General features: G+C 37.7%; 1 protein-coding gene and 1 non-coding gene across 3 annotated transcripts in view; one reads left to right on the top strand and one right to left on the bottom strand.

Annotated features, from left to right (window-relative positions):
* PLXDC2 (plexin domain containing 2) overlaps nt 1–25689 on the top strand; it is a 412323-nt gene that overhangs the window by 123912 nt on the left and 262722 nt on the right. The gene's annotated exons all lie outside the window — the stretch shown is intronic.
* LOC139080568 (U6 spliceosomal RNA) lies at nt 2107–2214 on the bottom strand. The gene has a single exon (XR_011535180.1). It is a non-coding gene; the product is annotated as a U6 spliceosomal RNA (small nuclear RNA).

Here is a 25689-nt window from a genome sequence, read left to right as displayed (position 1 = left end):
AGTTGGTTCCTGGGAGCTGGCTTCCGCACACCGGGTGAGGCTTACAGCTTGTTTGTTTGTTTATTTGTTTTCAGGTGAGTGAGCATAGCAATCCAAAGGAAGAAGAGCCTCAGATTTTCAATATCAGTCCTTTATGTGAGCAAGAAGAAGTTTCAGGGCTGGACCTTTTCCAAACCACCAGCTTCCCACTTCCCCAGAATATATTAAATATCTCTCCATCTTTCATCACTGTAGAAATAACTCCGAAACTCAAAAGGAGCAATACACTAAAAGCAGTTAAAACTCATCACTGAAAGGAGAATGAATAAATGCACAGCATCCTAGCAATATCTTTGTGGTAATGGCTCTGAGCTGTGGGTTGTGTGCTAGGCGCTTTCCCTAGCACAGGGCCACACACAGTTATGACAGCACTTGTCACCTGCACTATGTCATTATTTGTCAGCATGTCTCTCTGACCCTGAGCTCCTTGAGGGCCAGCACCATTTTTTTTCATTGTCCCCAAATCTTAACACAGTGCTTGGTTAACAGTAGGTACTTGTAGTGGATTCTGTGCCTCCGTGGAGGACAGCTCTGAAGGGCCATCCTAGCTCCAGAGTTCCCCCGGGATCAGCCCAGGCCTCTGTTGTAACTGCATTCCAGTTGAATTTTTCCCCTGGCTTCATCCCGCTCCCCTCACTCCTTAACAAGCCTAGCTCCTGAGAGCGTGCTGCAACAAACGTCCTGCACGCACATCTCCAGTTCAGAGACAAGATTTAACATGTGAGATATTGACTCCTGCATAATGAAAAATTTGGAAATTTGGCACTTTTCTGCAATCGTGCACTTTAGAGCAGCATTAATTTGCATTTATTCAGAAACAACGAGCATCCTTTTGCTTGAGGGTGCTATTAAGCTAGATGATCCATTAGATTCTTTAACTGCCTAAAAATTTCTCTGCCGCTCTGCATTAAAATGACCAGACTTGGCTGTGACTAGTGCAACAGCGTTTTGAGATAGACTACAAGCTCTTTTGAGGAGTCCTACCGCAGTCATAAAGCCTCCCAGACAATTCTGTAAAATTAGTATGGACTACTGGTCCACTTTTTTTTTTTGTACTTTCGTTGAAAATGTAGATATGTACCTTTGGTCTCGAGTAGTCAGGCATAATGAACTTACCTTTTAATCACCTTAATTCCTTAGCACATTACCTGAGATTCCTTAGTACAAGCAATTCCCATGTGTCTTGTCTATCACGTGACAAAGAGAACATGACGTCTGAATCTGGAGGAATAAAGCCATGTCTATGATACCAGCAAATCCCCTGGCTTAGGTGGAGCAGAGGCAGTCAGGAAGTCTCTCATTGCTTATGCCTGGACTCCTGGGATCCTCAAGATAAGAGTAGATTCTCTGCAAAATATTCATTTTTTTTCTTGGTTACATGATTAAATGAAAGCATCTAAATGTATGAATCTCAAAAATCCAGATGATTAACTTCAGATTCTTCAGCCTGCCTCAGAACAGCTATTATTCACACTGGGCTTGTGTGCCCTACTTTTAGAAAGTTCCTATTTAATTGTATCCCAGTAGTCCTCAAGTCGATTTACAGTGCTCTTCTTACTAATAAGATGCCTTTCTGAATTCTAGAAGATGCTTCTTTTAGATATCAGTTAAATGGGACACCAAAACCTTCAACAATTTTCCTGAATTAGGAAAAACTACGATGGGCTAGTATAATCACATGTGTGATTACAAGTCAGAGAAATATATAACTATAGTACTGCAGGTACTGAAAAACATTATGAACATTAAACCAGAGCTAAGCTATACAGCTGTCTCTCTCTGTACATGTTGATAGATAGGTCTATATAGGTATATGACATTGATCTTGAAACAGGTAAATAGCCTAAGTGGGTTACCTTTTTGAATGATGCCACTACAAATCAGCAAGTGAAATGTTAGTAATTATTCAGCAGACGTATTTTTACCTGTTTGGGTAGGAACAGAAGAAAACATCAAGCTTGTTCCATTTTATGTTTATGTATTACATTTGCACTCATAGGAGAAATATGAGCTTATTTTATTACATTCTATTGTCTCATGAATTTAGTGTACAGTTTTGCTTTATTTTTTTTAATGAAACGCTTCATGAAATTTGTGTGTCATCCTTGCACAAGGGCTATGCTAATCTTCTCTGTATTGTTCCAGGTTTAGCATCTGTGCTGCCAAAGCAAGCACCAGTTTTGCATTTTATTGCTGGTCAACTTTCCCTCCCCTTCATTCCTTTTGTCTGTTTTAATATGGCTGAAGGAAAAGCAAGCCTTCAGTACTCAAGTCCAGCCACCCAGAGCCTCAGACTCTCCCAACTGTGCTGGGGCCCATAATGAGCGAGCAGGGCTCCCAGAGAAGAGAACAATTGGCATCAACATTTTTTCCAATGTCTTCTGTGCTTCTCTCACATAGGCTATCCTGGAATGTGGAGGCCAGGGTAAATATTGGGGGAAATGGCCCTGAGGACCTAGCAATGTGACTGTGGCAGCTGGTGCCGGGGTAGCTGTAGCCACAGCTATGTTCCGGAGCTCTGAATGGCCTATCTGGACATAAATCCCAGCCTGTCTTCATCAGCGCTAACAGATGGCAACCTCATGGCAAGACTTGTTTTATGGTGCAGGTTTTATATGCATTTGGAAGAGCCTACCTTGTGTAAAATGTGACTGTAATGACACCATCACATTCCTTACCTCAAAAAGCAAAAACTGGCTTTTTACGTATATGTTTTAGTACAGTGTATAGAACATCACCTTTTTCTATTAACTGCTTCTTCCTAAATTTTGTTGAGGTAACAAAGTCACAAATGGGCTTGCTGAGCAAAAGTTAGTCAGCAACTTAGAAACCAGTATGAGGTGATTGCAATTCCCATATTGGGCTAGATTTCCAAAAGCTGTATCCAGAAGATGGAAAGCTGGCGATCATAGCAAAGATAAGTGAAGAGAAAAGATATTAACTGAATTATATCTGGATGAACTCAGAACAATATGAGAGTTTGAAAAGACCAATAAATAATTAAATGAACAAAATGGGCTGAAAACATTATATTATTTAATTATTTGGGCTTATGTCGAGGAAAACTACAATTTATTTCCTGTTTCATTCTTTACTGTTAAGAAATACCATACTCAAACTAGAAAAGGTAGACTAAGCATACTAAGAGGAAACAACTATAATGATAGTAATAAACATATTGAGAAGAAATAAAATATGTGAAAAATATGTTAGAAGCATACCCAATTGCTTAAAATTAATTCAAGATTCCAGGTACATATGAGTGACATTTTAGTGCACTGAAAATAATTGCAGATAATACGTCACATGTGCCTAGAATCTTGAACTAATTTTAAGTAGTTAGGTGGTACAACTTAAAGGAGGACCTTGAGTTCTTTCTTGTTTTAAAGGAAAAAAAAATCCACAAGAGTCAAAAAATGGGCCCTGACGTACCAAAAATGAATGTACTATTAGGTTATATGACAGTTTAGTTTCCAGAAAAATCAAAGACTGCATCCAAGTTAAGACGGTTATTTGGTGTTGTGTTCATTTTCAGAGAAAGACTTTACACTGGCATAGATGGAAGAGATTTGATTTATAACAACTAAAGTGATGAAGAAAAGGGAAAAAATATTACCTGAATTAGCTGACAGAACTTGGAGTCCTTAGCCTAGAAAAGAAAAGACTCAAGGACAAAGATGGCTATTTCAGACATTTGAAAGGCTGTTCTATAGTTGCTGGGTTAGCTTTCATTTATGTCACTCCAGTGGGCAGAAGCACAATGAGCAGGTTGCAGTTACAAGTAGAAAGGTCTTCACTCAGAGAAGGAAGGGTTTTGTCAGATTGCCAGCTGTTTAAAGTAGAAATGGACTGCTCTGTGAGATGGTAAGCATGTTCAAATGGAAGGTGAAGTCAATCGTTCAGGTTTATGGTCAAAGGAATTCCTGTATTACGTGAGAGATGAAGTATGATGACCTCACATCTCTTTGTTTCTAAAATTCCATGTTTGGTTTAGGGTAGAGAGTCCATTAGGACTTATTCAACAACTGTGTAGGACTGGACCATTTGAAAAAGCAATTTCATTTGTGGCATTTGATTTTCATATGTTGTAACTAGTGGCAGAAGATAGGGGAAAAGCTACAATAAAATGTCTTTCAGTAATGTAGATGGTATCCTGTAAAAACTATTGATTAAGTACCAACATCATTGCAACAGATGGCACAACCTAGTGTTAGACCAGTAGGCTGTGTCAGGGCGAGGTTGCCTGTCCAAAAATTGAAAACAGGTGGCAAAAGTTCCCTGGGGCACTTGTCATCTGTAAGTCATCTGTTAGTATAAAGGCCCTGGTCAGACACAAATTAGGTTCATTGTTGATGATGTTTTTAATAGCTGAAGGACCTCACAGCTTTACTTAATTAGAATTGTAATATACTATATACATGTAGCTGATCACTTTTGACAATTGTTTGGTTGTCTTCTACTTTGTTAGCCTAAGTTGCAAAATAGCAGACATTTTATTTCTGTGACACAAAAGGATCGTAAACACATGACGGAAGGCAGGATGCACTTAGCTGTCTGCACTGCTCCAGTGTTTCTTGTTGCCTTTTCTCTGGTTCTTCCATTCATCCATAACTAACCCTTACGGAGAAATCAAATACATCTGTACTTGGTTTCTGTTCAGTGGAAATTAAATCCCACAAAAACCAAACCGCGGTTTGAACTGAAAATGCTCATTTTGAAAGTATGTTACTCGCCTTTCTGACATTTTATTCCACTGCCCTCTTGCCCTTCCCCAATAGATACGGAAGTGAATTAAAGCTTATTCATAGGTGAATTGATAGATAAGGGGCAGGTAAAGACGTAAATCACTAACATTGTCTAAAATTGATACTTTTCAAGCCTTGGGTCTTATACTTCAAAGCTTTGGAAAATGTGGTGGAGAGTGAGAATTTAGAGGAAGCCCAGACTATTTAGTTTGGAGAGAAATGAGTATCTTGGAGTCCTTTAAGCATGTCATGAGAACATTTCTGTAGACCCCTGTATGCCAGTTAATATGGTAAGATCATTTTCTTCTGATGATACTCTGGGTAATTTGTCGGAAAAGAATTTGCTTTGTTGAAACAGTAAGTTACTGTACTTGCAACAATTGAGACTGGCCTTAAAACAGAGTACAAATAAATATAAGGGAAAACAGCAGCATGATTTAAAATACCGTGTTTTTGAAAAGTAAATACTACGTGAAGTCAAAGGACAATGTACTGCCTATGATCCACAGTTCTATTTGCCTAGATTTTTTCTGTTTTCTCCATAGTAATATGGTGAGCTATAAGGCAGAAGTTGGCTGCATAAAGTGTCTGAATCGTTAATCTAAACGAGGAAGTAGTAGATGGAGTTGGTAGAATTCAAATCTTATTCCCATAGTTGTACATTAGCCTGCCTCTGCCCCCATCCTCTCCCCCACCCCAGGAGAAATTTTATCTTCACCTGTTGCATTGTTTCTTAGTAGACATTTATCCATTATCTAAAATCAAGACAGCATTTTTGCATTATTGGCTTTGGTCAAACCCTTGGTTTGTATTTTATTAGCTTATTCAGGTAATGAGTGACTGATTTGTTGTTTGGGAACAACTTTCTGCTCATGACGGTCCTCATACCTTTTATACATCAACTATCTACCTAATTGGAAGCCTGGTTCCTGTTAACATTTAGAAAGAGTAAGCCACTTGGCAGATTATGATGACATTTCTAAGACAGTTCATATGAGGAAAACAGAACCAAGAAATCGACAGCGAATGCCCTTGTGTTGTGTATAACTGCATTGTGAATTTAAGCCCCCTGTTTATAATGAAAGTTCTGTTGGATTACCTCACGTAATCCGGATGTCACAGCAGTTGCTGCAAAGCACATGGAGTAACCTCCTCTATATCTCATGAAGACATTACCTCGGCTTATTCTTTTTCTTTAGAAGACAGTTGTGGCATTTTTCCATTGGTTACATTGTACAAACAGAAAGATATATTTTAGACCCTCTTGACTGATATTCTCAAGTTCTCTGGCATGGTTTTTAGCCCCCGGGGATACCATTACAGTTCAGGAAGGGAGTTCTGGGGAATAAGATGCAACACGCAGGCACCTCTAAGAACTAGGGCAGTGGAAAAGTGACAGAGGACAAGCCTGGTATCCCACTGGTGCCCCTGAGTCATTCTGAAGGAGTCCGAAGGAATCTAGACTAAACATGTTCTACTAGGAGTCTCGCTCTGAGCTTCATTCCAGCCTCACAGAAGGATTTGGCAGAAGTTGGCAGAAGTATAAAATCCCTTGGATGTGTTGGTATTAAACCATGCAGCTGTTCCCAGTATCCTCAAGTTCTGCACTGCTCCTTTCTCTCTTAGTAAGATTTTTAGTTTACATGTAATTTACAAAATATCTATGGTTAATTTGTAGTGTAGCCAATTTGTGATTCTTTTGTAGATTTTAAAGTTGTTCGATTATGCAGATTCATTTTTCCTTTTTGCATTCTGCTGCTTACTTTGTAATTATTTCTGTTTTTCAAGAGGTATTAGAGAATGAGAGGAGTGAATAAACCAATATTTTAATATACTAAGCATTACATGATGAGTGAATTGTTTTAAGAGGTGAAGGTCGTTGGATAAAACCAAGTTTTACAATTACATGGATATTTGGGCCCATCACACAATCTCAGTTGCTTATTATCATAAATAAGTGGAAAACTACTATAGGCTAGTTAATGTTTTGACTTTGACAATCAAGGTTGCTATGCCCTAAGTTAGAGATATGGAGTAAAGAAAAGGGCTGAGATGAGGGGGCTGTATTCTCTGAGACGAGAGGCAAGTTGTGTAGTCTAGTGTGTCGGCAGGCTGCAAAGGGGCTGCATGAGAAGGTAGAGATTGGTGTGCTCAGAATTCTAGCATGAAGGAAAATGAACAGCTGCTGGGCAGAATAAATATATTTGGACTTTTCTACACTTAATGGTTTATTAGGTAACTGTTCGTTTTCCTAGACTTCTGCTTGGTGTTTTTCTCATTTATTCATCTCTCAGCAAACATTTATTAAACTCCTTTTAATGCAGCAATGTTTCTGATGCTGGGATCATAGGGAGAAAAGATGGGATTACCTGTGACGTAAGCCATCATGTGTTAATTGCTATGACAAGGCAGAGAAAGGTCTGGTGAAGGTGTGATCAAGCAGGGCATCATGGTCTGGGACTTAAAAACAGCGCAGATGTGGGGAGACATCCCGAGAACAGGGAGTGGCATGAGCTAGGCTTAGAGGTTAGAAGGTCCAAGGATCACTCGGGCAGTGGGGGAGCAGTTTATTTTAGCTATAAGGTTTGAAGGGTGGCTTGGGACATCATTTGGAATGGCCTTGAGTATCAGATCAATAGGTCCAGCCTTTATCCTGTGGAAAATTTAGAGCCAGTAGAAGTTTTTGAACAGGTCCTCTGATTCTATCAAGGCAACAGTGAGCAAGGGAGCCTGGAACGAGGAAAGAATGGATGCAGGGGCATAGTTAAGCTATTAGGATACAGAAAAGATAAAACAAAAAACCTGAACTATGGCACTGAAGTCGAAATAAAAAGAAAGCAGCACTTAATTGACCAGTTGGAGGAAGTTGAGCTCATTAACATCCTCTGGTTGGTTTTTTTGCCCTGATGAAACAAATGCATTTAAAACATCTCTACTCCTTATCTACTTGGAATGGATAGTCAGAATTAGATATCCAAAATGTTAGAGAAGTTAGTATTTTTGCTAAAGGAAAAAGCTGTAAGTAAGATTTCATAAACTTTTTTCTGATGAGGGCAACGTAGGAACTCACCAATTTATAAGTAAAAATTTAGGTCAAGCTTAGAGTCATTGATTTTGAATTTTAACTATTTTATTCTTAATAACCTGTGCCGATGGTAGATGTCTACATTTTTGTGTAAATTTTGTCATTTGCAAGTTGATGCAGATATTTCCCTTGTCTAACACCCTTCAGGATTTGAAAATACACATCCTTCCTCTCTAGAGTGAACAGAGGCCATTATTATTACATTGCCAATGCAATAATTACCTTAATGTGAAAGGATTTAGTAGACAAAGAAGGATATTGCTCGAGGATATTTTGGCCTTCGATTTCTAATTAGAAATTTCTAGTTTCTACTCAGAACCTAAAATCAGTAAGTAGAAATATACAAAAAGTTGCTTTGGTGGGTCCTATGGGGTCGAAGGGCATAGTTTCAGGTTTACCTTTAGAGAAACAGCAGTTTCACTGTTACAGAATGAAGTTATAATAATGGAATTTTCCCTCTGATGATGAATTACCAGTCTGAGAGGAAGTGGTTAGGGAATGGTGGCCCATCAGCCAGAAAGCCCCAAGAACAATCATTAATAAGCACTCTTTGGTTGAATACCTATCATTATGGGGGCTGAGCTCCACGGGAGAGCGCCATTCTGCCTCCATCCGACATGCAAAATAGTCAGTAAGAGAATGAATGAAAGAGTATAAAAAACTGCCAAAAACAGACCGAAGAAGTCTTCATTTGGAATAAAGATTAAATAACTAAAATTAGGCATTTCATTTTTCAAGGGAGTTGTATAGGTGAAACTAAAGAATCATTATAGTTACTTTGATTAGCTTGTAGAAAGGAAGACATAAGACTTTTTATGTATATTTTAAATATTAAAATATTTAATATTTTTATATAATATTTTTAAAAGTTTTAATTTTTTGAGAGCCTCAAAAGGAGAAAAGCAAGATTGATAGATGGCATCGGTAGTGAAGTTATTTTTGAAAAGTCAGGGAATAGTTCAGAATGTCCAGATTATGGGACTGTCCATTTAAGTAGAATTTCTTATGTCACATTTCCATCAGGAAGTAGGTAAGTGGCCAATTTCTCATGTAGTTCCACAATCCTCAACAAAATCAACTTATTACTGGCTCTTCACTGCACCACGAGATGTAAATTGTTAGTTCCCCAACCAGCCAGTGGTTTCTGTGGGTCTGGGAGGGCTGTCAGCCAGTCTGTGGGCTGAAATGTTGGCGACGAAGCAACATTAGCATGGAAACATGAAGTCACTTAAAGGCCATACTTCACATGCTGACGGCAGCTGGACCATTCTTGGTACTGAGGAAGAAAGGGGAAATAAATTTTCTTCTTGCTTACTGTGTCAGTAAGTGAAGTCAAGTGTTAGCCTGTGTGTGGGGAGAACAACTTTCACAAGGAGTCTAGGAAAGAAACAGATGAGTTTACAATTAGGGGACTTAATTTCCAAATCTTGTGGTCTTCTAGGTAACTGTAAATGTCATGTTAATGTTTCTTAGCAACTTATAAACTCCATGGAACAGGGACTGGGTCTGGTTTTGCTCAGTATTATACCCTGGAGAACCTAGTCGCCCTCAATAGATTTTTGTTAAATGAATGAGTGAACAATTATCTAAACTTTTATGACTGTGATTATGTTTAATAACAGAATTGTGCCAGGTTAAATAATGAAACAATGCAATGCTCTGGTCCTGATTCTTAAAGGCAGCTTGTTGAGGGACCTGGGAAAACGTCCTAAATCTGAGTCTCTCAGGTTCTTCACGATTAAAATGAGTATGTTAGACTAATACATTGTTATTCTTTTTATTTTCGTAAAAAGTATGGTGGATACGCAGTTTAAAGAGTTGAAAAACCATCATCAGCCCACAGTCACAGCCTTGCCATTTCCCACTTTCCAGAGGCAGCTGTTTTCAGTCTTTTTTTTTTTAACTGTTTCTCTTGATATTTATCAACACGTATCTAAATAATATGCTTATAGTGCAAGCTACGGTTTTTTAGTTTTAATAATTATCTCTTCAAGCACAATGGAAGATGGATTTTAGCTCTTTAAATTAACTCCAGCCCCCAGTCACACACCATCCCTCCAACTCCCAATATTAACATCATTAGGACAATGAAAGCAGTTTTCAGAACTGAGATCCATTATACATTATGATTCCCTTCATCTCTCCTTTGAATTGGACCTCCTATTTTATAAAATTCTTCCCCCTACTCGTCCTTGATTTACTGTCTGATTTTGGTCCAGCCTATCCTCCAGTAGTTTCCTGAAAAAGAATGCTTGGGAGGTAGATTTTTGAGACTTTGCATATCTTAAGTATTCTTAAGTTGGAATTCATTTTCCCTCACAATTTTGAAGGCATTGGTTTTTTTGTCTTCTAGTTTTCCGTGATATTGTTGAGAAGTCGTAAGTCATTGGCACCTTTTGGTTTGTGATCTGTTTTCTCTCTCAACATTTTTGGCTGTCATATACATAGTGTTCAAAAATTTTGTGATAATATACCCAGATGTGGGTATATTCACTTCCGTTGCAGGGCACCCCGTGGATTCTGTCATTTTGGAAACTCATCACTTCTGGGAAGTTTTCTTGGCTGATTAATGTTTTTGTCCTCTCCATTTTATCTGTTTTTTTCTTTCTGGAGTTCCCATTATTGAGATTTGGGGCCCTGTAGAATAATATTTTCTCTCTCTCTCTTTCTGTTTTCCATTTTGCTTCTCCTACTTTTTCCATCTGTTTTTTGTTTTGCTCGTTTTCTTCCCTCTGTTCTTTTCTAAGCCTCCTTTTATTCCTAATATCAAAGTTTTAACTTCTAAAAGCTCTTCCCAACACCCTTTTTTTTAAAAAATGAAATCCTGTTCTTATTTCATGGATGAAATGTAGTCTCTGATCTTTCTAGGATATTAATGATAATGTGCATCCACTTGCAGAATATCTGTTCCCTTCAAATTGCCTTAATCTATTTGATCTCACTCTTTTTATATTAAAGACATTCCTCAGATGTCTCAAAACCTTTGGCTGTTTGCTCATATTGCAGAGTCAGGTGCTGTAAAACTAATTGGTGTTCACTCCAGGTTGATCTGCCTGGGCCTTTTGTTGAGAAATCCCCAGTATCAGTCTCTATCAATCTTTTATGCTGGTCAGATTCTGGAACTTGCTACTAGAATGTGGGCCATGACCCACACCATCCCAGTCAACTGGAAGCTTGTTGGATGTAGAACCTCTGGCTCCCGCTTCAAAGCTGCCCTTCAGAATCTACTCTTTAGCGAAATCCCCTGGAGAACAAGCTTCCCTTCATCTCCTCCGAGTGCCTAAGGCTGGACATCAGCCTACTGGGGGGGGGGAGTGTAGGGGGGGGGGGCGCAGACGGCAGGTGTTTCCACATTCAGATGATAACCTTCTAAGTAATCCTCTGATTAGGGGGCCTTCTTCCTGTATTCTCCCACAGCAAAGAGAGCGATCTCCTGTCTCTTTCTCTTTTTATAAGTGCATTAATCTTATTTATAAGGGCCCTACTGCATGACCTAATCCAACCCTAATCTCAAAGGCCCCATCTCCAAACACCATCACATTGGGGATTAGGGCTTCAACATAGGAATCTTGCTTGGGGCGGGGGTCGGGGCACAAACATTCAGCCCATAGTACCCGGGGTTACCTCTATTTTACCCTTCCCAGATAAGCCTCCAGCTTTTTGCTAAAGCGAGTAGATCATCTGGTGGTCTAGCTGCTTGTTAATCCTTCTCAATTTTCTGTCCACTTCTATCCCCACTTCCTGATGTAGCTGGTAGATCCAATTTCTGAGCAAATCAGGCTTCTATTTGTTTGATAGCTAAAATTTTGTGGTTCTTCCTTTCTCTTCCATTTTGTTTATTTTATACCTTTGGATTTTAAAGATCCTATGCTCTGATTTTAGTGGGTTTTAAAGAGCAACAAATGTGTAGACAGAATTCATCATCTTTAACCAGAAGTAGACTAATTAATCCCTAAAGTTCCTCTGACTCTCAAATTTTACGTGTCAATTTCTCCACTATTTTATAGACTAAATATATCTTTTTATTTGTTCGTGTACTTGCTTCTTTATAATTTGTCTTTACCTCACTGTTTAAAAAAATCTGAGCTCTTTCATTTACAGTTGCTTCATATAAGCAACAAAAAATGCTATGTTAAAAAGGATTTATTTCTGTAGGAATCTTCCTCTATATAGTCTTTTTTTGAAAAAAATAAATTTTAGTGTTCAAGTTTAATTGCAACCCAATTCTGAGGTCCAGGTAAATCAGCACCAGCAGAATTCAGTGTTACTTAAGGATGTCAAAGTTTCAGAACCACAACAACAGCATATGTGTTTTATTTCTGATTTCACCCCTCGGTAGTTACTTGGCGTTTGAACAAGATTTCAAATAAAGTGCTATCAATCGATCATAATTCCACATAGAACTTAGCACTTGAAAAGTTTTCATTACAATTGGACCAGCTATTTGGTGAATAGTATTGTAAATTGGAGGCTTGGGAAGAAGGTGAGTTATGACAGTGTCAGCTTATTGACCACTCTGCAAAGTATTGACTTCAAGATAAGTTCTCAGAATTATTGTTTCTTTCAGCCATGGAAATGATTGAACAAGAACATGGTAATATTAACCATCATTAATTACAAGCATTTCCTCATATCTTTACCTGTGCAGATGGAGCAGGAGCCCCGTGAAATGCCTCTTGACAAAAGCACCCCAGGTTGGAGATTCTTGATTCTTGGTACACTTTGACCTGGTAGTGAACATGAGTGGTCCTTCAGCCTTCAAATACATTTAATTTGGTTTAACCAAAACTTGAACTTTATTTGCTATGGGACTGTTTTTTTTTTTTTTTTGCATAACACTTTAAGAAATGCTCCCCTAGAAACGAGGAAGGTGGGAGTAAAACCGATTTCCTGATACCTCTGTACAATGCCAGTTTTGTGTCTCCTGAGCCTGGTTCAATACGTGGCACGTACTCATTAAATAATTTCCAAAATAATCTGAGCCAACTTGGATAAACTATACTTCTTCCTTTCATCAATACTTTTTAAGCAACATCTTCAAATTATCACCTGAGTTGCTCCAGGATTTTATTTTCCTCCCTGCTTTAGATTCTCTGAAAGTGTCGCCTACCCGTTTTGCCTTACGACCAGGGGTGGTTATGTTCCTAAACATGTGGCAATGTGAACTGCCTCTTACCACCTCCTGAAATAAACTTGCCCCTGGCGTATTCACAGTGGAGAAATGGCTAAACCTAAACAATCTAGATTGATCTAGGAGCTTGGCAGTTGGTTCAATTTTCAGTCAAATCTTTATCATTGAAAATTTCTCTTAAAAGTTTCCTTTTCTTAGTAAGTATCATATGTGCTGGGTGTATTTGAAGTAATATCAAAGTGTCTAAAGTGTTATACAAATTCTCTTTAGTGGTATTTTGTAGTGCCTCAGGCCTGTTATTTCAATTATATTTTGCTAAACTGTGGACATACAAGAGATGAGACTGAATGTCAATTTGATGGCATGTCTTTGCATTTTTAATAACAAAATGATTGTTTTCTTTTATATCTGTTTTGTGTAAATGAATGGATCTTTGTAGTGTGTATATCTAATTGAAGGTTGTAGGTATTGACATATTTTAGCAAGCTATTCTCTGGAAGTAGCCTTATATTCTTGTGGGTCCCTCACAAAAACTAATTAAAAACTAAACACACAGGAAAGGGTCAGTTACATTTGCTGATAAGTCTAGCGTCTTAGTCTCCCCAGGCTGCTGTAACAAAATGCCACAGACTGGCTTAAACAACAGAAATTTATCTTCTCACAGTTCTGGAGGCTAGAAAACCATGATCAACGTGCTCAGTTCAGTTTCTGGTGAGAGCTCTCTTCCTGGCTTGCAGACAGTCACTTTCTTGCTGTGACCTCACATGGTCTTTCCTCTGATCTCTCTTCTTATAAGGACACTAACCTTATCAGACTAGGGCCCACCCTTGTGACCTCATTTAACCTTAATTACTTCCTTAGAGGCCCCACCTCCAAAGATAGCCACCCTGGGGTTTAGGGCGTCAGCATATGAATTTTGGAGGGACACAAACATTCAGTCCATAACATCTGGCTTTATAAAATTTGTTGTATTTATCATTTTGAGTTGGTTTTGATTAATTTATTAAAGCTTAAATTGTAAAGTTTTCAAGGAAAATACTAAATCAGTTTTACGTTCTTGATTTTAATAGGGAGGATGGGCAACTAGTGGTTTTGGAGAAAACTGTGCCATCTTTGATTCTCAGCTGTGTTTGACTCAGTTACTGAACTATAATGTGATTGACTTTCAACCAAAGATTTTCAATAGTGCTGTGTGTTTGTTTCTATGTTTTAAATTTAATTTTAAAACTTTTTTTAGTTTATTGAAGAGGCAATGTATGTTGAACAATTTAGTGTTTGCCTTTTCCAATCCTTGTTTCATATCATAGGCCTTAAAAATGATGTAGTTGGCATCGACTTTTACAGATGGGAAGGCCCAGAGGGAAGAGATGAAAGTCTTGATACATTAGTCTGTGTCACGTGCTTTTTCCTTCTGTCAATTTATGTAATTTGAGGTGCCATTGAAACCTGAACCTCACTCAATAAGAGATGATTTAATAGGGGAATTTATTCTAAACCTGTTGTAGCAGAGAGTTCTAGCAGAAGGGGAGATCTGGGACTTTCTTCAAGAAGTAAGCTTACCCAGAACCTGGAAGCATTTTTGAGCAACTTAATAGATTGTGGTGGGGTTTCACAAAATAACTGAATGTCAAGTGGTGGGTACCAGTTTTATCTCTCAGTGGCGGCTAATTCAGCATGGGTCTTTTGACAGTTTACTGCCGATTCATTGTACATAGTCCCTATCCATCTAAACACAAAAATCTGAAATTATGTAATCAATAAAGTAATGGATTGTTTCAAATGAGCACGACATTGATTATAAGGGCTCACTGCAGAATGAGAGCAAAGTTACTCTTCAGGCCTTTCTGGAGATGAAATCCAAGCCTTGATTCCTTGTAAAGCCTTCCTGTAATAATTAACCCTCCAGAAATCCCTGGCCTTCCCTCTGAGCTGGGTCAGGTGGATGAGATAATGCACGGGAAAGCATCTGCAGCCCTTTGATAAAGAGCAAAGCAGAAATCTCGGGCTGTTATTGTTAGTCCAAAATACATGGTATTCTCGACTCCTGCCTCTGCAGAGTGTTCTGCAATTTGACCTTTTGGTACAGGTGACAAGGACTTTTCCTTAACAGAGTAAATGCATTCATTTTTCTGAAACTGAATTTTTGTAAAATCTTCTTAAAATCAGGCAGTCATCTGAGGTAGTATTTCAGAATCTTTTTCCTTGAGGAAGAAATAACAACACTTCACGTGACTAATTTTAGTCCTGGAGTCTCTGAGTGGTCGTTTGTGGCTGATTTGTGATAGATACATTCAGAACCATCGCTCCATTCTTTTAACCATTTACAAGTCTAATATTGCAGTATCCTGGCTCAATCATCACCACCACAATCACTTTTCTTCTTGAATATCATATACTCTTGGGCTTATTTCAGCCACGAGACAGACTGCTTTTTGCAACACAATCCGTTAATACAAGCAACAGTAATACCTGTCTGATTTTATTTCTTCAGTCCCATGTTGGGAGAGTAAAATTAATCTGTATGTTTTTATACACGATTGGTAATACACTTCTTTTATCGTTTAAGCTTAGAAATCATGCCCACTAGCTAACTTATTTTTATGGACACCAGCAAAGCATTTTTTTAGTAGACTTTATTTTTTAGAGCAGTTTTAGGATCACAGCAAAATTGAGCAGAAGATACAGAGATTTCCCAAATACCCCCTGAGCCCATGCATGCACAGCCTACCCCACAATTAACAACCCCCACCAGAGTGGTACATTTGTTACAATCCATGAACATACATTGACACAACATCAACCAAAGTCCATAGTTGGCATTAGGGTTCACTCTTGGTGTACATTGTATGGCTTTGGACAAATATATGACATGTATCCATAATTATAGCATCAAACAGAGTAGTTTCACTGCCCTAAAAATCCCCTGTGCTCCCCCTATTCATCCCTTCCCATCCCTTAACCCCTGGCAACCACTGTCCTTTTATTATTTCCATAGTTTTGCCTTTTCCAGAATGTCAGATAGCTAGAATCATACAGTATGTAGCCTTTTTCTGATTGGCTTGTTTCATGCAGTAGTATGCATTTAAAGTTTCTCCAGGTCTATTCTGGACTTGATAGCTCATTTCTTTTAGCGCTGAATAATACTCCATTGTCTGGATGCACCACCATTTATGTAACCATTCACTTCCCGAAGGACTTTTTGGTTTCTGTTGTTTTGTTACTGTTCTTGGAGATGCTTATTCATCTAATAGGCAGGTTTTTACATTAAAAAAAGCCTGCAATAAAAATAAGCTTCTCTGTTAGTGTTGGTGGGTACAAAAGAGAGGATTGTAAGAAAATAAACTATGTCACCTTCTTTCTAGACCAATACCATTCATATTGCCGAGGTGATCTTAAATCATTATACAGTATTATTATCGGTAAAATTATTCTCAATATTATTGAACTAAGAACAGCATACCTGCAAAGCTGATTTACCTCTATCAACAGTAGGTCTGCTAAAATTTAAATATGTTGTAAAAAGTTTATATCAGCACATGCTTTTTTATTCCATTTTTTATTCCATTATGTGCTTTAGTATACTTTTAAAAATCTAAAATCGTATCACATTTAGTGATATAAATCCTCTTCTAAGCATGTCTCTTCTGGTAACCCCCATTTAACCAATAATGAGAAAATTCTACATCTTTACTGTTCACGGAGAGGATCACCTGATATCAGTAGTAGATTTGATAGCAATCAGACCTACGGTAGGTAATTGCTGAATTCCATTCCCTTTTCTAAATTAATCTTGCAAAACTGGGAAAGAAGACATACTACTTTTCTGTGGAAAACAAAAAGAGAGGGAAGAAACAGTTTTTCTCAATTCCATAAGTGTGCCTACGTTGATATGTGTGGCTTCCTATTGTTCTTTATTGTTGTTTGGTATGGTTTTTGAGGACAGTTGACTACTTGACTCTTTTGGAGGACAAAGTTGGGTGGAGAAATTGGCCCCTGGATTTGAACAATATACAATGGAAGGGGCCAAGACCTTAAGTCTTTCTGGTGTAATAACTACCCTTACTTGACCATTTTAGGCCACCCCAAGGACAACCAACACCCCATGAGATTAGAATATTTATGCAGCTTTTATTTATTTATTTTTTGCCTCCCACCCCTTTACAGATTCTCCTTTCATTCTGATTATGTTCTGGAGTCCCAGGTCTAATCTAGCTCTCCCAAAACCTCATTCCCCAAAGTATGGTCCGTGGACAAGCAAGAGAATCTCAGGCCCCATCCTGGACATACTGAGTCAAGATATGTGTTTTAACAAGTCCTTCTACTTCCCCCTGGGTGAACTCTGTGCCTGTTTGAACAACAGAGTGCTAGATTTTTTTGAGTACCTTGTTTGTCCATCACCCCAACAATTAATCCCAATATTTACAAGGTAAAAGGCAGTCCTCAAGTACAGGGTAATAAACCAGGACAAATTTGTCACTGTGGTGGGGTCCAGCAATTTGCTGTAAGACTACGTTATCCTATGGATTGTCAAAGTGTCAGCCAAGAAAGAACAGAAAATACCACTTTGAGATTCATGTGTGCATCTCTTGTATGGGTGTAATTCAAGTTCCAGAAAGAATTCAGGTCCCCATTATTCCTAATTTCCATTGTGTAGCCTATCCCAAGGCTCCTCTTTACTGGTTGTTGGTCCCCACAGTGAAAGGTCTGGTGTTGAAATGGGGGTGCTAGTGACAGGAATGAATATTGACATGGCAAAGAAAAGGATAAAGCCCCTGAACAGCCCTGTCAGCCTTAGCATGGGAGCAGAAACTGAACTTGACTTCTGAAGACTCAGGCTCAGGTGTTAGCTAGCCAATGACTTGTGAGGAGACCTCAGACAAGGCACTTTATCCACTTGTAGTTGAATTTCTTCACTTATAAAATTGGAATAATGATACTGCCTTATATAACTGAAAGACTATTGTGAAAAATACAGTAGATAATGGTTTAGAAAGCACTTTTCAAAGTGGTGTATGCAGATAAAGAGTTATGATAAGGTTCCAAATATGTGAACAAGTCTTTTCCATTTCAGAATAAAATCAGAATGAATATCCACAGACTACATTATATTTTCCTTCATATTCCATGCATAACTTTGGAAGGTGCCCCAAAAGTATAAATATATGACTTTTAATTCCAGAGACACAGAAGAAATATAATTCTTCAGGGTTTTCTTGACGACAGTGTTTCTTCAAGTGTAGACCCCTAAGCCACCTGCCTCAGAATCCCCTGGGGTCTTTGGGAAGGGAGTGGGTTTGAGGAATCTTCAGGAACACGATGTGATTCTGATGCATTCTAAAGTTTGAGAAGCTAGCTTAAGTGGGTTTTTGCTGCTAATTTTATGAAAAATATAGACATTTTATTAAACTTCAACTTGTAGGTCTTTTAGTTTTATAAGAGCGATCCTTCATTTACCCTTTCATGTGTACTCTTGGAAAAGGAAATTGCACTTCTGCCTTTTACTTTTGTCTGAGATTATGTTGCTTACTCATTCATTCCACAAAGGTTTATTGAGCATCTTCTAGAACTGTGAAGGTTTAATGTCTGTCCAGGAAAACAACTTCTGACTGTTGGCATTCCTAAGTTATTAGGGCAGTAAATACATCGAAAACGATCTTTGGTTAGACTTCTGATAAAAATGTGAACTTTAAACACAGTCTCTGCTTATGGACAATAAGGCACCCTAAAGTCTGAGATGTTTGCTCTTCTTCTCTTATCTTAGATTTTAGTTTAAGCCTACATTGCTTTCCTTTCTATCTATTAGAATATTAAATGAAGAAAAATGAGGACAGAACAAATAAGATTCTTTTGCTCCTCCATGCCACACCTTGATGCATGGAATTTAAATGAATATTGTACTAAAGTGGATATGATTGTAGTGGATTATAGTGGAGATTGGTTATTTTCCTGTTCTCACATCAGAAGTTGCTGATGATGTTACATGAGAAAATTCAGTCAAATATTTCATGTGTCTTATTAAATACATGAAATGGAGAATTAGTGATGCTAGATGTTTAAATTGTTAGTTATCAGTCAATCTGATTACTTATTTTTCTTCTCACCGTCCACTCCTTATGCTAACTAACAACTAGTAGGAATTGGTCCACCTCTTATTGAGTGAACATGTTAGTCTTTCTAGATGATAGTTGAACATCTTCAGAATAAAAGCATTCACTTTTTTACTGTTATCAGTTGAGACTAAGGTGATGAAAACGTATCTTATACTCCTACAAACCATTCTGAAGAGAATACTAGAGGTGGTCTGTTGAAAACATGTGTTGGGTCATGCCCTTTCCTGCTTAAACCTTCCTGATGGCTTTCCAGCTGTCTCAGAGTAAAATCCAACTTTCTTACGCTCTGCAAGGCCCTGCTCTGGTTCACTTCCCCAGCCTCGTCTCAGCCACCCTGCCCAGGCTCTTTCCACTCCAGGGTTTTGCGGTCTTCCTTCTAGTTCTCCAGGAGAATGCTCATTTTTGCCTGTGCCTCTGTTTCAGCTGCCTCTTCTACCTACCACTGGGAGGCCTTTAGAAACTTTGAAGCTGGCAAGTAACATGAATGAATGCATGAATTTACAATGAGTTGAGGAGAAAGCGTTTCTTTTTCTTAAACAGGAGCCTAGATAGGCATTTGGCCGAGTACTTTGAAATGTTTTCAATGTCTAATATTTCTAAATGTATTGTGGACTGGTGTGAGGTCTTTCTAATTGTACTGGAAATGAGTTTAAATACGGTAAAGTTGAGTTAAGATTAGTATTCTCAGAGCAGACCTGAATCTAAGCTTAGAAAAGGAAATTTACATATAAATAGAAAATTAAGTCAGATTTCTAAACAGGTATTTTTGAAAATCCAATAACAGGTTAACATATTTAAGGTTTATACAAACACCCAGAATATTTTTGACTTAATTTTAATTAAACTTCAGGAAGTATTTAAATGATAAGTAAAAGAGGAAGAAAGCACTCTCTTGTGCTTCTAAATAGCATTGAAGGATATTGACAGCTTTAAAAAAAAGGATCTCAGACTGCCTGTCTCTTCCCCAGCCAAGTGATTCATAGCAAAAGACAGGTTAAAATACTTCTCTCTGGGGCAGTGTGTTGTGAGATGTGAGACAGTATGTAAAGTTAACACGAGAACAAGCTGATGTGCTCTCTTCTCTTTATTCACACGCCATTCTTTATAAGCGATAGAACTGAACGTTTGTCTCAGAGCATTTTACTTTTCCTCTGGGGAAATGTGAAAGAAAATTATCTGTGGAGGATAAAAACACGTTAATGTGTGTTAATTTATTCTAGAAGAGATGCAGGAGTCTTACATTTGAGTGGGACTTAGAGTTTAAGTCAAATAGTGATTTCTGGGCATGAATGTGGGAAGTGCTCATGACTAATTATCACCAATTTTTAAAGTGGTTGGGGGTGAAAAAAAAAATATATATATATATGGTTCATTGATATCTCTCTTCTTCAATTTTCTCTTTACAAATACTACCATTGTTAAGTTTATTGTAATTGATCTATAAATGGAGTGAAGTCAATATCCAAGTTTCAGTGTGGAATGAAAGGACAACTAAGGTTAATACCGTTTGGCGAGACAGCATAGAAAGATGACCTGAGACCCAGACACAGGGAAAACCACTGCAGGTCACACCTTCATAGAATAACCACCTGTCACTTCAGCTGCTTATCTCCCAAGGGTCTCTCCACTTTAACCAACTTTCAAAATTTATTTTTATACAGTTTTACTAATCCTTCTTCTAAATACCTATAGTTAAAACCTCTTTGCCTTCTTTTTTCCTTTTCCTAGTTTGTCAAAAGACTTATCTGGCTTTTCAATGTAACGTGCATCCCTCCTCCCCATGACATATTTTTACGCCAACCTAATACCCTTGGTATACCTTAGTTTCTTCCTTTTGGTCCAGGCTGTCACGAATACATCTTTGGATTTAAATTGTCTGAAATTTAAATATGAAAGTACACTTGCCATCCTCCTTCACGGTAGTTTTATTCTCTGAGTTTTGATGTTGTTTTTGTTTTTATTTACTTTAAATTTTTGTTACCAGAAAATAAGAGAAGAGTTCAGAATTGTAATTTCCATTTTATATCTTATTCTTTTTTCCCTACTCTATCTTGTTTAAAATTTAGACTCATAACATCCAATAATTACACCTTTTCTCTTTGTGGCCTTTATTAATGGTGAATGAATTTAGTGCTTTTGTCCTTGGTTTGGAACAAGCCTTGCCATTTATAAAACTGCTTTTATTGGAATTATCTGTCAAATGAACTTACTCTCCATTTGTTGGAATTTTGGAGATTCAACATTTTTGAAAGCCTTTGAAACTCTGGTACCTAGAGAAATACAGAACTGGAAAATACCTGCAAAATATAGCTTCCAGGAAAGATGAGGACATCCCAATAATTTATAAGAATTTGGACCCTGGATTAACCAAAAACTTCCTACTGTTTTTTCATGAATTCTACTCATGCATTCGTCAAATATTAAATAAATGACTACTAGGTAGCAGATCCTATTCTATGGAGTTAAAGTATAAAGATATGCAAAATATAGTCTTTTGAGGGGCAAATTTAATTATATAAGAATAATAAGAATACAGAAAATGCAGCAAGTTAAGCAATGGGCCTATTTTGGGGGAGGGCAGTCACTTTTTTAGGTGGTAAAATATACATAACTGAAAATTTACCATTTTAACCATTACTAATTGTCCAGTTCAGTGGCATTAAGTATATTCACAATGGTTTGCAAACATCACTACTATCTATCATCAGAACATTTTCACTGTCCCAAACTAAAACTCTGCACTCATTAAACACTTGTTCCTCATTATTCTCTCCTTCCGCTCTCTGATAACCTCTACTCTACTTTCTGTCTCTATGAATTTGACTGCTCTAGGTACCTCATATAAGTGGAATTATACAGTATGTGTCCTTTTGTGTCTGGCTTATTTCTCTTAGCATAATGTCTTCAAACTTCATCCATATTGTAGTATTTATCAGATTTTCACTCCTTTTTATGGCTGAATAATATTCTATTATGTACATACCACATTTTGTTTATCCATTCATCTGTTAATAGATACTTGGATTGTTTCTGCCTTTTGGCTAGTGTGGATAATATTGCTGTGAATGTTGATGTGCAAGTATCTGTTTGAGTGGGGGATTTCTATTTATTGGAAATAAATTTGAATTTAAGAAAAGATGTAAGGATAATTCAAATAACTCATTCATATCTGTTAACCAGAGTCGAAATGTTAACATTTTGTCCAATTTGCTTTATTAATTGTGCTATCATCCATACTTTTTTTTCCCAACTATTTGTGAGTAAGTTGTAGAAATCATGTTGTTACCAGTTTCGCCTCACTCCAGTGGGACTCTGACCCACACTCAGAGGAGCTCCGAGGTGGGGCCCGTGGATGGGTCTTGTACCCACAATCCGTCCCCTTCCTCAGAGAGTTCTTTCCTGTTCGGTGTTGAAGATTTGACAAATTTCACCTTGTGAAATTGAAGCTGAGCATTCAACAGCACGGGCTTTATTCAATGGCCAAAGAATGGAGAAATGGGCACTCAGTCCACAAACCAACTTCTCAGTTCCTGGAGTAATTCGGCAGCTGCTGTAAGGGGTCTAGGTAATGAAGGGGAGGAATACTCATAGTTGTTTGGGGAAATGGGTAGGCTTTTCTGAGGTGCAAAGGTGCTACCTCTTTTCTTGCTTTCTTTGATTATATCCTGCCATTGCCGTGGCAGTTGTCAACTGTCCTGGCATTGGTGGGTGTGTTATATAATATGTTAATGCATTACAAGGAGCATATAATGAGCTGTAGGGTCTATGTCAGGTCAAGGTGCAGTGCCATGTTGCCTTCAACTAGTTTTAACTTGATTTGCCTATTTCTCAGTCATCTTCTCCTTCCTCTTTTTGTGGTTTCCTATAAGCTAAAGAGAATGAGTTAGGCTTGTTCTGAGCAGGGTTGTGCTTAGTGTCATGCAGCCAGTAGGTTGGGTAACAATATCTAAACTTTCCTCTCAAAATCAAATAATCCTCGGGGCTGGCCCCGTGGCCGAGTGGTTAAGTTCGCGCGCTCCGCTGCAGGCGGCCCAGTGTTTCGTCGGTTCGAATCCTGGGCGCGGACATGGCACTGCTCGTCAGACCACGCTGAGGCAGCGTCCCACATGCCACAACTAGAGGAACCCACAACGAAGAATACACAACTATGTACCGGGGGGCTTTGGGGAGAAAAAGGAAAAAATAAAATCTTTAAAAAAAAAAAATCAAATAATCCTCGTACTACTGTCACCTACTTGAGAACTGACTGAGGGTAATATGTAGAGTATCAAAAATGAATATTTACTTCACGGTAGATTTTAGGACTAGCATACTTTAACCTATACCACATAGATATTAAAAAGTAAATATTTCATTTATGACATCATCTCCAAATTGCTTAATTGGCAAGGGTAAAATATGTCAGTAGGGGCCAGCCCGGTGGCGCAGCAGTTGAGTGTGCACTTTCCGTTTCAGCAGCCTGCAGTTCACTGGTTTGGATCCCGGGTGTGGACATGGCACTCTGCTTGTCGGGCCATGATGTGGTAGGCGTCCCGCATACAAAGTAGAGGAAGATGGGCATGGATGTTGGCTTGGGGCCAATCTTTCTCAGCAAAAAAGAGGAGGATTGGCAGCAGATGTTACCTCAGGGCTGATTTTCCTCAAAAAAAAAAGTATTCTTACTGTTCAGTTCTAAAGTCAAATGTTGTATTGCTTTCAGCATAGTTATTTTCTGAGCCAATATTTTTAGCCCTTTCAATAAGGACTAAAATGTTTATATTGGCAAATTTTCAAATTAGTTTAACTTGTTAATGTAATATTTAGATTCCTGGCAATATAAAACCAGTTCACTGTGATTTACTGTGAGTAAGAATGACCAAACAACAACAGCAACAAAATGCCTCAGAGATGCTTAACAGAATGGAGAATTAAAAAAACAAAAGCAAATGTTTGTAAAGTGTGTTTTGAAACTTACCATACAAAAGGTAGTATTCTATTATTTTATTCCATGGGCTAATAAAGATGGTGATATGGATCAAAGAAAATATTTGACTTGTACTTTAATGAGGACTTTGCCTGTTAAACAATAATCCCTGAGTTAGGGATAGATAAATGTGCGCACTTCTCTCTGAACGTAAGGCAATTTCTCCAGAAGATCCAAAAGGCTATTATGTATAAGTGGCACAATCAGAGGTGGATATTTTTTCACAGCAGCAGGAGAGACCATAGGGGATGGTTTTAACTGGGATCTCGTGGAGGGGCGGAAGCATTTTCCCTACTTTCATGGAGTATATTTCCCCATGATATATGCTGAAATTAAAAATGCAGAAAACCATATTGGTTGAATTTTATCTACAAATGTAATCCTTCCACCTTTCCTTAAGTCAGGACTGTGCAAAAGCAACCGAACAGCATAATACTCTTATACTTTAGGGAAAATTGTGTCGATTTCAATAAAGTTGTTTCCAACAGATTTATATTAAATGATTTCCTGAAAATTGTTTATAAATTGAATTTTTACTAAACCAAACAATTCTTGAAATTACAAAAATCTTCCTATTCCGCAGAAAGGCTTTGAATAGGATAATCAAAGAATGACAAATACAGTAAAAAATGTTGACTCATTAGCGATCAAAAATGTTAATTAAAATATTGAGATTCCATTATTCACCTAACAAATAAACAAAAAAAATGTTTGAAAGTCGTTAGGTGATTGATGAAAATATGGCATAGACATCTTCTCGTCCTGCTGGTGAGCATGTAAATTGATACAGTCTGAGTGCAACAGAGTACAGATTCCCCTTTTAGAAACTTTTGAAAAAGAATTGAGGCCGTTCCCCAAAATTCAGCCTCTAGTATCAACTTAAAAGATCAACAACTGCAGATTAGTTGCATAGTTTAGCATAAACACTATTGTTCATTAAATATAGTATATAGTCAATAACATGGAAAGATATTTATTGTGTAGTGCTGAAATAAACAAGTTATGTACATACAGGCATACACACATATACACATATATACATTTTTGTACATAGCCGAGTGCAGACATGCAGAGAAATATCCAGAAAGGATGTTCACTAAGGTAATAACTCTGCCCCTGCATCGGGACAAAATAATAAGAATTTTCAATTTTCTCCTATTTTCTTTTCAATGACTTCATATTCAAATTTTTCATATTAGAGGAAGATAATATTTTAACTTAATAATACTTTTAAAGCCCGTCAGGTTATTTACTCTTCTATATGAATAATGATTTTGGGGAGGTAAAATGGGGAGATACTATGAGGAAACTGTGCAAAGTCCATCATTTATGGATTTTTTGAACTGGAACAAGTTTTCTTAAATCCATGTTCCTCACATAGTGCTTATTTGTAAATTAAAGGAACGAATTCCTGTCTTAGTATTGTCCTGAACATTAGTGAATATATAAAATATAATTTTTGGCAATACCTTGGCAAGCGGTAGTTGCCCAGTAATGAAAGTCATAGGTTTTTAGTTATTTTATGAAATTCAGGTATGTTTCTTGGTCATGTGCTAAAGTAGGCACATCCATAGAAGGGAGGGTTTTGATAGATATATATATCCTAAGTACTTAAA

This window comes from Equus przewalskii, chromosome 30 (genome assembly GCF_037783145.1).
Source record: "Equus przewalskii isolate Varuska chromosome 30, EquPr2, whole genome shotgun sequence".
NCBI classification, from domain to species: Eukaryota; Metazoa; Chordata; class Mammalia; order Perissodactyla; family Equidae; genus Equus; species Equus przewalskii.
The sequence above is the reverse complement of the archived record's forward strand: the minus strand, read 5'-3'. Positions and strand labels throughout refer to the sequence as shown.